This window comes from Callospermophilus lateralis, chromosome 3 (assembly GCF_048772815.1).
Source record: "Callospermophilus lateralis isolate mCalLat2 chromosome 3, mCalLat2.hap1, whole genome shotgun sequence".
Lineage (NCBI taxonomy): Eukaryota > Metazoa > Chordata > Mammalia > Rodentia > Sciuridae > Callospermophilus > Callospermophilus lateralis.
The window spans coordinates 88,236,277-88,248,835 of NC_135307.1; the positions used below are offsets into that span (position 1 = coordinate 88,236,277).

Below are 12,559 nucleotides of genomic sequence, written 5' to 3' on the forward strand. Positions count from 1 at the left end.
TTGGGAGATTAGTAGAACTAAATGGTTTTTGCTCCCCTTTTCCCCCAATATAGCAGAGGATCCCACACATCAAAGTGGTTAAGATGCCATCATCTTCTCTGATGGTGTTCATTGGATCATTTTCTTCATTGGGATTTCCCTTGTTTCATACTCTTTTTGTCTTCTTTTGGCCTGGTTGATTCTGGATATGACAGTAAACTTTTCTGAATCTTTTTCTGCATATCTGTAATGGGGATAAGAACACTTCTCCAGATTTTTCACTACAACCCAGCTTTTATTTATAATGCAAAATACAATATAGAAGTATTCATTGTGATGGCTATAATCTAGACTGCTTTCCACAACACACGAGCTTTCCTTTTCTTAGTAAGTATGATCACCAAAAAGGGTGCTGTTACTATGTTTTCAGAATTTTCCTATCTCCTAAGCCAGTAGAAAGTATTAATGAGAACTTACATGACAACTGTTATATCACTGGGGTTGACATAAAGTTTCTCCTCTGAGTGGGTCATTTTCTGCTTTATAGACAGTGATCTACCTAATGTATTCACAGTTTACAGCCTTATTCTCCCTTTCATTCAGGTAAGCAAGTGACTTGGCATCAAATCCATCCAAAGGCTATGGATTCATGTTCTGTACACACATAGAGAATGAGTCTACTTGGACCCAGAATATTTATTTAGACCCCATGTACCTTCTCTCCCCACCTCCACCACTCTCTCCCTGTGTGTGTGTGTGTGTGTGTGTGTGTGTGTGTGTGTGTATGGAGAATGAATTTTGGAAATAAATAATGGAGCAGCAAGGAGAGCCTTCTGAGTGACTATTGTAAGATCATTTTAAGAAGAGGGGAACAGTAAAGACAACTAAAAAAAAAAGAAGAGATTTCTGGTAGAAAGTTAAGGATCCAAATCTATATAGCTAAACAGTGTCTAAGAAGGAAATGCTATAAAAACTCAAGAAGTGAGTGTGTGGAGGGTACTGGTTTAACCTGGTCCAGGAGAATAAGACAAACTTTTAGAAACAGATGCTAGGAGAAACAGATGCTTAATGGGGCATCAGTATTATATAGAACCTTCTTGAAAAAGCATGCAGAAGATGGGCATGGTGGCACATGCCTGTAATCCCAGTGGCTCAGGAGGCTGAGGTAGGAGGACTGCAAGATTAAGTTAGCCTTAACAACTCAGGGAGTCCCTCAGCAACTTAGCAAGACCCTGTCTCAAAATAAAATAAATTATAATAAAAAAAGTGATGGGATGTATCATAGTGGTAAAGCTCCCCTGAGTTTAATCCCTAGTACTAGGGGAAAAAAAAGACATACAGAAGTTCAAATGACAAGACCAAAGTTTTCAATGTGGGATTTACTTGCATCTCTGATTACAGGACATTTACCTGTGACTAGAAACAGTTACCATCTATTTCTATGAAGTGGGAGGCCTGCTGATACATTTCATAATCGTTTTCATCACCAAGGAGACTGCCTGTTGGTATTGAGGAAACCCAAGGCCTGGGGCTGGGTCACAGTGTGAAGCAATTAATGTAATGGCTTTGACAGTTTAAACTGTCTGCTTTAGTGTCAGGCACTCTCGAACTTTCCTGAACCTTCACATGGTGCAGTGAGAAAATATGTAGGCTTCTCTTTCCAGAAAAGGATGAGAAGTTGCCAGTCATCACTCCTCTTAAATCTATCTGCAGAGAAGGAAGGAAGAAGCAGTTCGAAGCCTTTCCATCAGTCCTGAACTGACCTATGGAGGGCTCCCAATGAGCTCTTGCACATCTCTGTGAGGAATGGGTCTACCCTCCACATCCACCAGGAGGAGTCAGAGGGCATGCCTGCTTGAGAAATGCCCAGAACTACCCTGCTCCACCAGGGGTTTGTAAAAGGGCCCCTACTTCCTTTCTCTGGTAGCAAATCACTTAGGTGAGTGAGGATGTATTAGTCTCCCAGAGTGGGGAGGGAGAGTGAGGGAAAGGAGACAGTATATCAAAATGCACTTTCAAAATGAAATGATTTCTGTGGCACATGGTGCTACTGAGGAGAGGTGATGACAGCCTCCTCCCATTTCAGGAACAGTTCCCAGAGTTGTCTGGAGGCGGATTCACATGACACATTCTTAAACTGATTCCATTCTGTGCTGTTTGCTCCTCATTCGCATCTCAGGAACAATGGATCCCTGCATCTTGGTATCTAACTTTGTTTCCCAATTGGCTGTTTGGTTGAACATTCAGGCTGCCCCTTGAGTAATGTTTGTGCCAGGATTTATCCTTTTTAGTCATGAAACCTCATCAGTCCAGCTCTATATATGCATGTAAACTGGGATACATCAAGAGAATTATTAAGAAGTTGGATGTTCTTGACCATGTTTTGATGTTGGGAAATACTAATATATATTGCTGGAGGAAGTAATGCCATTGATGCAAATTTGCCTGCAAACTATCCTGAATCCAGTTTTTCTTCCTTTGAAATAAAATCCATGTTGTGGCATTTTTTGATTGATGTCTCTATATGTGGAGCTTTTTGGCTTTTTAGTGTTGCTGCTTTCTGTTCTCACTCCTCTAAGAATCTTTGCCAATATACCACTGACATTTGAGGAAGAGAATAGAGCAGTTTGGCTTCTTGTAAATTCTCTGTTTCCTTGGTGATGTAAATAATTATGGAATATATCAAAAGTTTTTGGGAAATTCAAATTTGGTTTTGAAAAAAAACAGTTTTTGTTACCTGCGGAAAGGGCTACAGGAACAATCTCAGAGAGCAAGAGATCTTCCATCTTTTTAAAATCACTTTAAATAAGAAAATCAGCCAGGCCCATTGGTGCTTGCCTGTAATCTCAGCAACTCAGGAGGCTGAGGCAGGAGGATCACAAATTCAAGGCCAGCCTCACCAATTTAGTAAGACCCCCAGCAACTTAGTGAGACCCTGTCTCAAAATTTTTTTTTTTTAAATTTTTTTTTTAAATTTTTTTTTAAGAGAGAGAGGGGGAGAGAGAGAGAGAGAGAGAGAGAGAGAGAGAGAGAGAGAGAGAATTTTAATATTTATTTTACAGTTATCGGCGTACACAACATCTTTGTTTGTATGTGGTGCTGAGGATCGAACCCGGGCCACACGCATGCCAGGCAAGCAAGCTACCGCTTGAGCCACATCCCCAGCCCCCTGTCTCAAAATTAAAAAAATAGAAAGGACTGAGGATGCAACTGGGTGGGAAAGTGCTCCTAGATTCAATCCCCAGTAACAAACAAACAAACAAATAAACAAACAAACAAGAAGTGGAGGAGGAAAAGGAATATTCCCTGAAACATATGGCCTATGGAAACCCAGTTCTAAAGCCATTATAAATCATGGGGTTTTATCTGAGGGTGGCGGTGCACGCCTGTAATCTCAGCAACTCAGAAGGGTGAGGCAGGAGGATGGCAATTTGAGATGATCCTCAGCAACTTAGCTGTTAGTAAGGCTACACAGGTGTGAGTGGGTGGTATCAGGCTCTGACTCTGACAACCAAAATAATTCTCAGCTTTACAAGAAGAATCCAGTCCAAAGGGCAGGACAGAGTCCAAGAACTTAAAAGGAAGGGTGGAATCACCTAGGATAGCCTGATAAGGGCTGAATGAGGAAATGCACAAATCTGGGTTTTAGAATCTTCAGGTGGAGAGGTTCTATTAGCAGAAGAAAATATGGGACTGCTCAGAAGCATATCTTTTCCTTTGGCTACTCTATAAACTTTCTTACATTTTTCAAGTGCCCACTTTCCCTTTATCTTCCCTTGCTAGCAGTTCTTTTACTCTTGGCAAATCACCTTGTCTTCTTCCTGTGTTATAGGTAGAAGCAGACACCATACTCATTCAGTAGTTGTGTGACCTTGTTAAAGTTATTCCCCTTTGTAGTAACTGTTTCTTTTTTTCTTTTTTTTTTTTTATTGGTTATTCAAAACATTACAAAGATTGCAGAATCACATCGGTTACACATCCACAGTAACTGTTTCTTTAACTGTAAAACGATGGTAGTAATGGTACCTACCTAATGCGGTGGTTGTGTGGATTAAATGAGTTAATATATTAAAAATAGTCTATGTTGTCACCATGGCAAATGCTTAGTAGATGTTAACTCTTCTTATCACTGGGGAGACAGCAAAGGATGTGAACTCTGTTGTCCAAACTCCTCACCTAAAAAATATCTCCCTCATGACCCATCACTTTTCTCTCCCTGCTTCAAAGGAAATGATTGTCTGTGCTGTCTACCTGTGTCTTGATTCTATCCTTTGCCATTTCCTCAGGGGAACTTGTCACATGAATTATTTTCTTTCTCATATTTTAAACTAGTGCCTTTGTCCTGGCTGTCCTTTTTCATTCTCAAACACTCCCAGGTTTCTCCTGTTTGGAAAAGGCCTCTGTATGACCCCACCCTCTTTAAGCTACTGTCCCATTTTTCCTTCTCCTTTCACTGCCAAATTCTGTGTGCTTCCATGTCTTCATGACTCATTCTCTCATTATTCTCTGCCATCTGCTCTTCCCCACAATCTCCACTCTCACATGGCTGTGTTTATGGTCATTCATCTTCAGATCCAAAGAACTTTTCTTGATTTCTATTTTCTTTAGCTCCAATGCCACAAGGCAATATTGCTGACCATCCTCTGAGAACTTTCTTTTTTTGACCTGTGTTCCAACCTGATATACTGATATTTCTTTTTGTCTGATACTTTCACTTGCTCCATTGCTTTCTTTTCTTTTCTTGTGTATATTTTTGTGTTGCTAGGGATGAACCTGGGGCTTGCCCATGCTAGGCAAGTGTTCTACCACTGAGTTACACCCCCAGCTTCAGGCTCCATTGCTGTCTTTCCACTCTTCAGCTGTTGGCATAGAGGAAGATTCAAAGGACAACATGTGGATCTACTTGCATACTCTTTTAATTTTGATTTTTTTATTGAAGTGCTGTGGGTCTGATACTCTTAATCTTTGATATTCTTAATCTTTGATCTTTTTTCCCCTCATGACTTATCATCATTCTTTCTTTTTCTTTCTTTCTTTCTTTCTTTTTTTTTTTTTTTTTTTTTTTTGGTACTGGGGATTGAACCCAGGGGTACTCGACCACTGAACCACATACCCTGCCCTTTTTATATATTTTATTAAGAGACAGGATCTCACTGAATTGCTTAGCGCCTCACTTTTGCTGAAGCTGGTTTTGAACTTGTGATCCTTCTGCCTCAGCCTCCCTAGCTGCTGGGATTACAGGACTATACCACTATGCTGGGCCTCTTTACTTCTTGAACATGCAATCTTCTTGCCTCAGCCTCCATAGTCACTGGGATTAAAGGGTTGTGCCACCATACCAGGTTTATCGTTATTTCTCTAAGTGTGGCTCCTGAATTAATCCTTCATCATCATTCTTTGTTCTTACCTCCTCAGTCCCATCCCACATCATGACTGCTCTCACTCTGTTCTAGCCACACTGGTCTTCTTTCAGTTTCTTGAAGGTGATGTGATTTGTCTAACATAGCCTTTTTTCTAGTAGTTGCTTTACTTACATTTATTTTCATCTTTATTATAATTTTGTGTTTTAAAAATTGATAAATAATTCATTTAATATTCACCACTACCTCATTCCAGAATATTTTTGTCACCTAAAAACAAAAATGCAGCCAGGAGTGGTGGTGCACACTTGTAATCCCAGCAGCGTGGGGAAGCTGAGGCAAGAGGATCTCGAGTTCAAAGCCAGTCTCAGCAACTTAGTAAAGTACTAAGCAACTCAGTGAGACCCTGTCTCTAAATAAAGTATGAAAAAGGGATGAGGATGTGGCTCAGTGGTTAAACGCCTCTGAGTTCAATTCCTGTACCAAGAAACAAAACAAAACAAAAAAACCGAAACCAAAAAAATCCCAGTCCATACACGTTAGCAGGTACTCCTCTTCCTCTGTGTCTCCCACCAGCTCCTAGCAAGCACCAATCTCTCTCTCTCTCTCTCTCTCTCTCTCTCTCTCTCTCTCTCTCTATATATATATATATATATATATATATATATATATATATATTTAAAATTTTTTTGGGGGGATACCAGGGATTGAACTCAGAGGCACTCTACCACTGAGCCACATCCCCAGCCCTATTTTGTATTTTATTTAGAGTCAGAATGTCATGAGTTGCTTAGCGCCTTGATTTTGCTGAGGCTGGCTTTGAATTCGTGGTCGTCCTGACTCTGCCTCCCAAATTGCTGGAATTACAGGTGTGTGCCCTGCGCCCTGCCTCTTTTTCTATATTTTATATATCCTTGCACATGCAGTTCATTCTTTTTTTGTTTGTTTGTTTATATTTATTTTTTTTAGTTCTCGGTGGACACAGCATCTTTGTTTGTATGTGGTGCTGAGGATCGAACCCGGGCCGCACACATGCCAGGCGAGTGCGCTACTGCTTGAGCCACATCCCCAGCCCATGCAGTTCATTCTGAATGGAAGTTTTTCCTTCCTGTCTCCTAATCCACGTTTTTTTTTTGTTGTTGTTGTTTTTTGTTACCAGGGTCTCACTGAGTTGCTTAATGCCTGCCATTGCTGATGGCTGGCTTTGAGCTCAAGATCCTCCGTTCGAAGCCTTCTGAGCTGCTGGGATTATAGGCGTGTGTCACCGCCCTGGGGTCCTAGTCAACTTTTACTTTTACCTTCAGTTCTCAGTGCCAACTTCTTTGAACAGGTCAATTTCCCCAATTACATGCTTTCATAGGAATTCATACTTCTTTGTAGCATTTATTGTGAATTGCTATTTTATTTATTTATTTAGGGCTGGGAATTGAACCCAGGGCCTTGTGCATGTGAGGCAAGTGCTCTACCAACTGAGCTATATCCCCAGCCCTTACTTTTTCTTTTGAGCAAGAGCCTTGCTAAGTTGCCCAGGCTGGCCTCAAACTTTTGACCTTCCTGCTTTAGCTGCCTGAGTAGCTGGGATTACAGTCATACAACACCATGTCCAGTTCCAAAGGAATGTAAGAGAGGGAGAGAAACAGAGGGCAGAGAACAGCAGTTGATGGGGACTCAGGAGACACCCATAATATAGAGGGCTGGAGAATGTCATAAGAAAAGTAAAAGGAGACCCTGACTAATGTACTGTAATTCATTCACCATTTACTAAGTATCTATTACCTGCCTCTGACTTGGATTATACTGATACAAAGATGAATCAGAAGTTGTTTCCTTTCCTCAAGGAAGTCAGGGTCTAGTGAAAGAAACATGTAAACAAAAACTTACAATACAATGCCTGATAAGTATTATAATAAAAGTATTCACAAAGTGTTCTGCAAGCTAGAGGAGGTGGTGACTAAGATTCTTTGAACATAGGGGTGGGTAAAGGTGGGCGTCACAGGATGACTGGGACTTTAGCAGCCTGAAATCAGAAGGAGTGACATGCCAGGAAGACAGAACAGTCTGAAGAAGTCTGGGCCCATGTGGAACTGCAAATCATTTTTCTGTTTTAATGTACAGCAGGGAATATCTTGGAAATTCAGGCTGGAGGTACTTCGTAGAAGAGTTTCTCACCAAACTGTGGAGTTTCTTCTTCTCCTTGTCATTGACTTTTTCTTCCTCCTCCTCCTCCTCTACTTTTCCTTTTTTTTTTTTCTTTCCTTTTTGGAGTACTAGGGATTGAACCCAGGGGCTCTTTACTGAGCCACAACTTTTTATTTTTTTATTTTTTGAGACAGGCAGGCCTTCAACTTGGAATCTTTCTGCCTCAGCCTCTAGAGTTGTTGGGATTACAGGTGTGAGTCACTACATCTGGCTTAATCTTTATTGTTTACTTAATATAGAGTCATTAAAGTTTTATTTTACTTTTTTTAGTTGTAGATGGACACAATACCTTTATTTTATTTATTTTTATGTGGTTGAGCTGAAGCTCGAATCCAGTGTGTCATATGTGCAAGGCAAGTGCTCTGCCACTGAGCCACAACACCAGTCCTCATTTTTTTTTTAACATTAACTTCATTAAGGTATAAATTGCATATACTATAATATGCAGATTTTAAGTCTATAGTTCATAGGTTTGAAATAGCATACATTCTTTTTTTTTGGGGGGGTGGGGTACCAGGGATTGAACTCAGGGCCACTCAACCACTGAGCCACATCCCCAGCCCTATTTTGTATTTTTATTAGAGACAGGTTCTCACTGAGTTGCTTAGCGCTTTGCCATTGCTCAATTGCCAGGTTTCTGTTCTCTCAACTAAAAGGCTCAGGGTTTACTCCAGTTGAAATGGACTGACTGGGCTGTGCAAAATAACCACACAAGAGACACAAATACCTTTTTCTCTGGGGTCACTGTGATGGCTCCTCTGACCTTAAGGTTCCGCAGGAAGAAAGAGAGCGCGAGAGCACACGCTGACCCCTTTTATTGAGGAGAAGCTATTCAAATGAGGCAAGGGGTCAGGTTTCAGGAGGCTCAGTCTATCTTCATGATGTCCACTGTCAGCAGGTTGACTAACACCTGGGTAGGCCACACCCAAGGGCACAGTAGGATAAGGGGACACATACAAGGCACTTCCATGGAAGATTCTATCCTAAACAGGGCAAGGGGTTATATTACAAAGGAACAGGTGAGCATAGCTTCACCCATGGGGCTGTAGCAAGACACACCCATGCACAAGACACTGACCCTCGGACCCAAGAAAGGTGGAGAAAGCTCTGCCACATTTCTGTGACTGCATGCCTCAGCACCCAGTCGAGGAGTGTGACTCAGTCAAGTGCAAGGTTGGTCTCCCACAGAGGCTGGCTTTGAACTTGTGATCTTCCTGTCTCAGCCTCCCAAGCCTCAGGGATTACATGCATGCACTACCATGCCCGGCTTGGCATACATTCTTATAATTACTACTGGACTAAAATTAGAGAACATCTTCATCACTTCTGAAAGTACACTTGTGCCTTTTTGCAATTAATCCTGTCTCTATGGTTTGGCAACCTATTGCTATATAAAACTACCAGAAACCTTAGTGACCTAAAACAATAAAAATCATTTATTTGCTCATTATATTGTAAATTGGTGATGGTTTAGAGGAAAACAATTTCTCTCTGCTCTCTACGTCAACAGCTGTGTTTGCTTGACTGGAACTGGATGGTGTACTTTCAAGATAGATCATTCACATGGATGGCAAGTTGGGTTTGGTTGGTGATTGGGAGCTCAGCTAAGACTGTGTTCTATACTATTGTTTGGGCTTCCTCACAACTTGGTGGATGGATACCAAAAGGAAGGAAGTGGAAACTGCCAAATTTTTAAAGACAAAACTCAACACTGGAACAGCTTAAATTCTGCTATATTCTTTTGTTCAAAACAATAAAAAAATCTAGCAGAAATTCAGGGGTGTGTGGGGTATGTGAGCTCAGTGATCTTGAGGAGAGCTTGCCTAACTTGCATAAGGTCCAAAGCTGGATCCAATGGACTGGAAAAATAAAACCCACCTTTCAGTAGGGTGAATGGGCAAAGAAGGGCCATCTTTTTTCCACCAACCATGGATTAATTTTTCTTCTTTAATTTTTCTTTTCTTTTTTTTTTTTAAGATAATTTTTTTTTTTTTAATATTTATTTTTTCAGTTCTCGGGGACACAACATCCTTGTTTGTATGTGGTGCTGAGGATCGAACCCGGGCCACACGCATGCCAGACAAGTGCGCTACTGCTTGAGCCACATCCCCAGCCCCTATTTTCTTTCTTTTTTTCAGTACTAGTACTAGGGGTACAACTTAGGGCTTATTATATAACATCTGGCTTCTTTTGCTTAATAGGAGTTTTGAGACTCATCCCATGTTGTTGTGGATACATCAGAATGTATCAGTAGTTCATTTCTTTTCCTCCTTCTTTTTTTGTCCATTTGTGGAAAGGTCTGACTGTGTTCACCAGGTTGGTCTCAAACTCATGGGCTCAAGTGATCTTCCTGCCTTAGCCTCTTGAGTAGTTGGGACTATAGGTATAGGTCAGCATGACCAATTAATTTCTTTTTATTGCTGGGTAATAATTAATACATTCAATCTGTTCATCTGTTTTTATGCTAATGAATATTTCTTTCTAGTTTTTGGTATATGAATAATAAAAAAACTATGTTATACATTTTTTTTGTAAAATAGTTTTTTTTTTTTTTGTGGATATTTATTTTAATTTCTCTTGAGTAAATACCTAGGAGTTGAATTGCTGGGTCATAGGGAAGGTATTTATATGTTAAACTTTATAAGACATTGTCAAACTATTTTTCAAAGAATCACAATTTTATACCTAAGCAGCAGTGTATGGGAGTTTCAGTTGCTTCAAATCCTAGTCAATATTTGTGGTCAGTATTCTTTTTTTTTTTTTTTTAAGTTGTCAATGGATCTTTTATTTTACTTATTTATTTACATGTGGTGCTGAGGTTTGAACCCAGGGCCTCACACATGCCAGGTAAGCAGCACTCTACCACTGAGCCACTACTGCAGCCCTATTTTGTCAGTGTTCTTAATTCTAGACATTCTGGAGAAAGTGAAGTGGTATCTCAGTGTGTCTTTCCCTGATAATTAGTAGTGTTATACTTGTTTTCATATGCTTATCAACCATCTGTGTGTATACACACACACACACACACACACACACAGACACACACACATATTTTGTTACTAGGATTGAACCCAGGGGTGCTTTACCACTGAGCTACAGCCCAATCCCTTTTTATTTTTTCATTTGAGACAGGATCTCACTAAGTTGCTTAGGGCCTTCCTAAATTGCTCAGGCAGACCTTGAACTTGCAATTCTCCTGCCTTATCTTCCTAAATTGCTGGGATTGCAGCTGTGCATCAAGCTCCCAGCTATGTATACAAACATATTTTTTTAAATGTCAGTTCACCCGTTGAGGTGGCACACATCTGTAATCCCAGCAGCTTGGGAGGCTGGGCTTTGATTGTGAGTTGAAAGCCAGCTTCAGCAACTTAGTGAGGCACTAAGCAACTCAGTGAGATCCTGTCTCTAAATAAAATACAAAAAGGGCTGGGGATGTGGCTCAGTGGTTGAGTGCCCTGGGTTCAATACCCAGTATCAAATAAAGTAAAATGTCAGTTCAAGTTTTTTGCCCATGTAAAAAATATTGTGTGTTTGTCTTGTTTTGAGAAACAGGGATTTGTAACTTATTGTGGATTCTTGTCCTTTTGGTAAATACATGTATCTCAATATTGCTAAGATATTATTCACAAGTTGAATTCACAAATTGTGTTTATTATTCACAAACGTAAATCATGGCAAATACAATAACAATCCTAGCAGATTTTCGTAGACATTGACAAGCCATAAAGCCAGCCTCAGCAAGTTAGTGAGACTGAAAGTAACTTAGCAAGACCCTGTCTCAAAACAAAAATAAAAATGGCTGGGATGTGGCTCAGTGGTTAAATGCCCTTGAGTTCAATTCCTGGTACCAAAAAGAAAAAAAAAAAAAAAAGAAGAAGGAATTGAGAAGCCAGTTCTACATTTCTATTTAAATAGAAATGCAAAGTATCTAGAATAGCTAAAACAATTAACAATTTTAAAAAGATGAAATTGAAGGACTTTAACTACTTGGCCTCAAAACTTATTATAGAGCTTAAGAGATTGTTCTCTCCCTCAACTACATTCTCAGCTGAAAACTGATTTCTGGTAAAGGTGTTGTGGTAGGCAGCCTCTAAAATCGCCCCTAATGACGACTGTCTTCTGGTATTCACACCCCCTTGAGTGTAGACTGACAGGAGTTACTTCTGTGTTTAGATTTTTAAAAGCTTGTGGTTTACATCTTGGGGGCACTCTTTGTCTCCTAAATTGCTTGCTATCAGTAAAGCTCGCTGCCATGTTATGAAGTAGCCCTGTGGAAAGGCCTATGTACCAAGGGACAGAGGCTTACCAATAACCACAGGAAAGATCTTAGAAGCAAGCTCTCTTCCTCATAAGTCAAGCCTTCAGATGAAACTATCGCCTTGACAATCAGTTTGACTATAACCTCAAGAGAGACCTGTAGCCAATGACTTCAGCTAAATTGGCCTCAGAGTCCTTAATAACAGAAATTATAAGGGAATACAAGGATAGGGCTGTAGCTCAGTGGTAGAACAACCCTGGGTTTGATCCCCAGTTACTCCCCGCCCCGAAAAGTTTTGGATCAGCTTGATAACCTTATTTTTAAAAAGAGTCAACCTTTACTTCACACTTCACACCATATATAGATATTAATTTAAGGTGAATATTACACCTAAATATAAAAGTTGAAAATATAATGCTTCTGCAAAAGACAAAAAACTTTTTTAAAAACATTTTTTAGTTGTAGATACCTTTATTTATTCTTATGTTGTGCTGAGGACTGAACCCAGTACCTCACACATGCGAAGTAAGTGCTCTGCCACTGAGCTATAACCACAGGCCGCAGAAAAAAAATCTTTATGACTTAAAAAAAAAAAAAATTGAGCAAGGCATGGTGGTGCATGCCTGTAATCCCAGTGGCTCTTGAAGCTGAGACAGGAGAATTCAAAGTTCAAAGCCAGCCTCAGCAAAGGCCAGGCACTAAACACTCAGTGAGATCCTGTTTCTAAATAAAATACAAAATAGGGCTGAGGATGTGGCCCAGT

General features: G+C 40.2%; 1 non-coding gene across 1 annotated transcript; it reads right to left on the reverse strand.

The window, feature by feature from the left end:
- Positions 1 to 6,752: 6,752 nt before the first annotated feature.
- Trnav-cac (transfer RNA valine (anticodon CAC)) lies at positions 6,753 to 6,824 on the reverse strand. The gene has a single exon. It is a non-coding gene; the product is annotated as a tRNA-Val (tRNA).
- Positions 6,825 to 12,559: the final 5,735 nt, after the last annotated feature.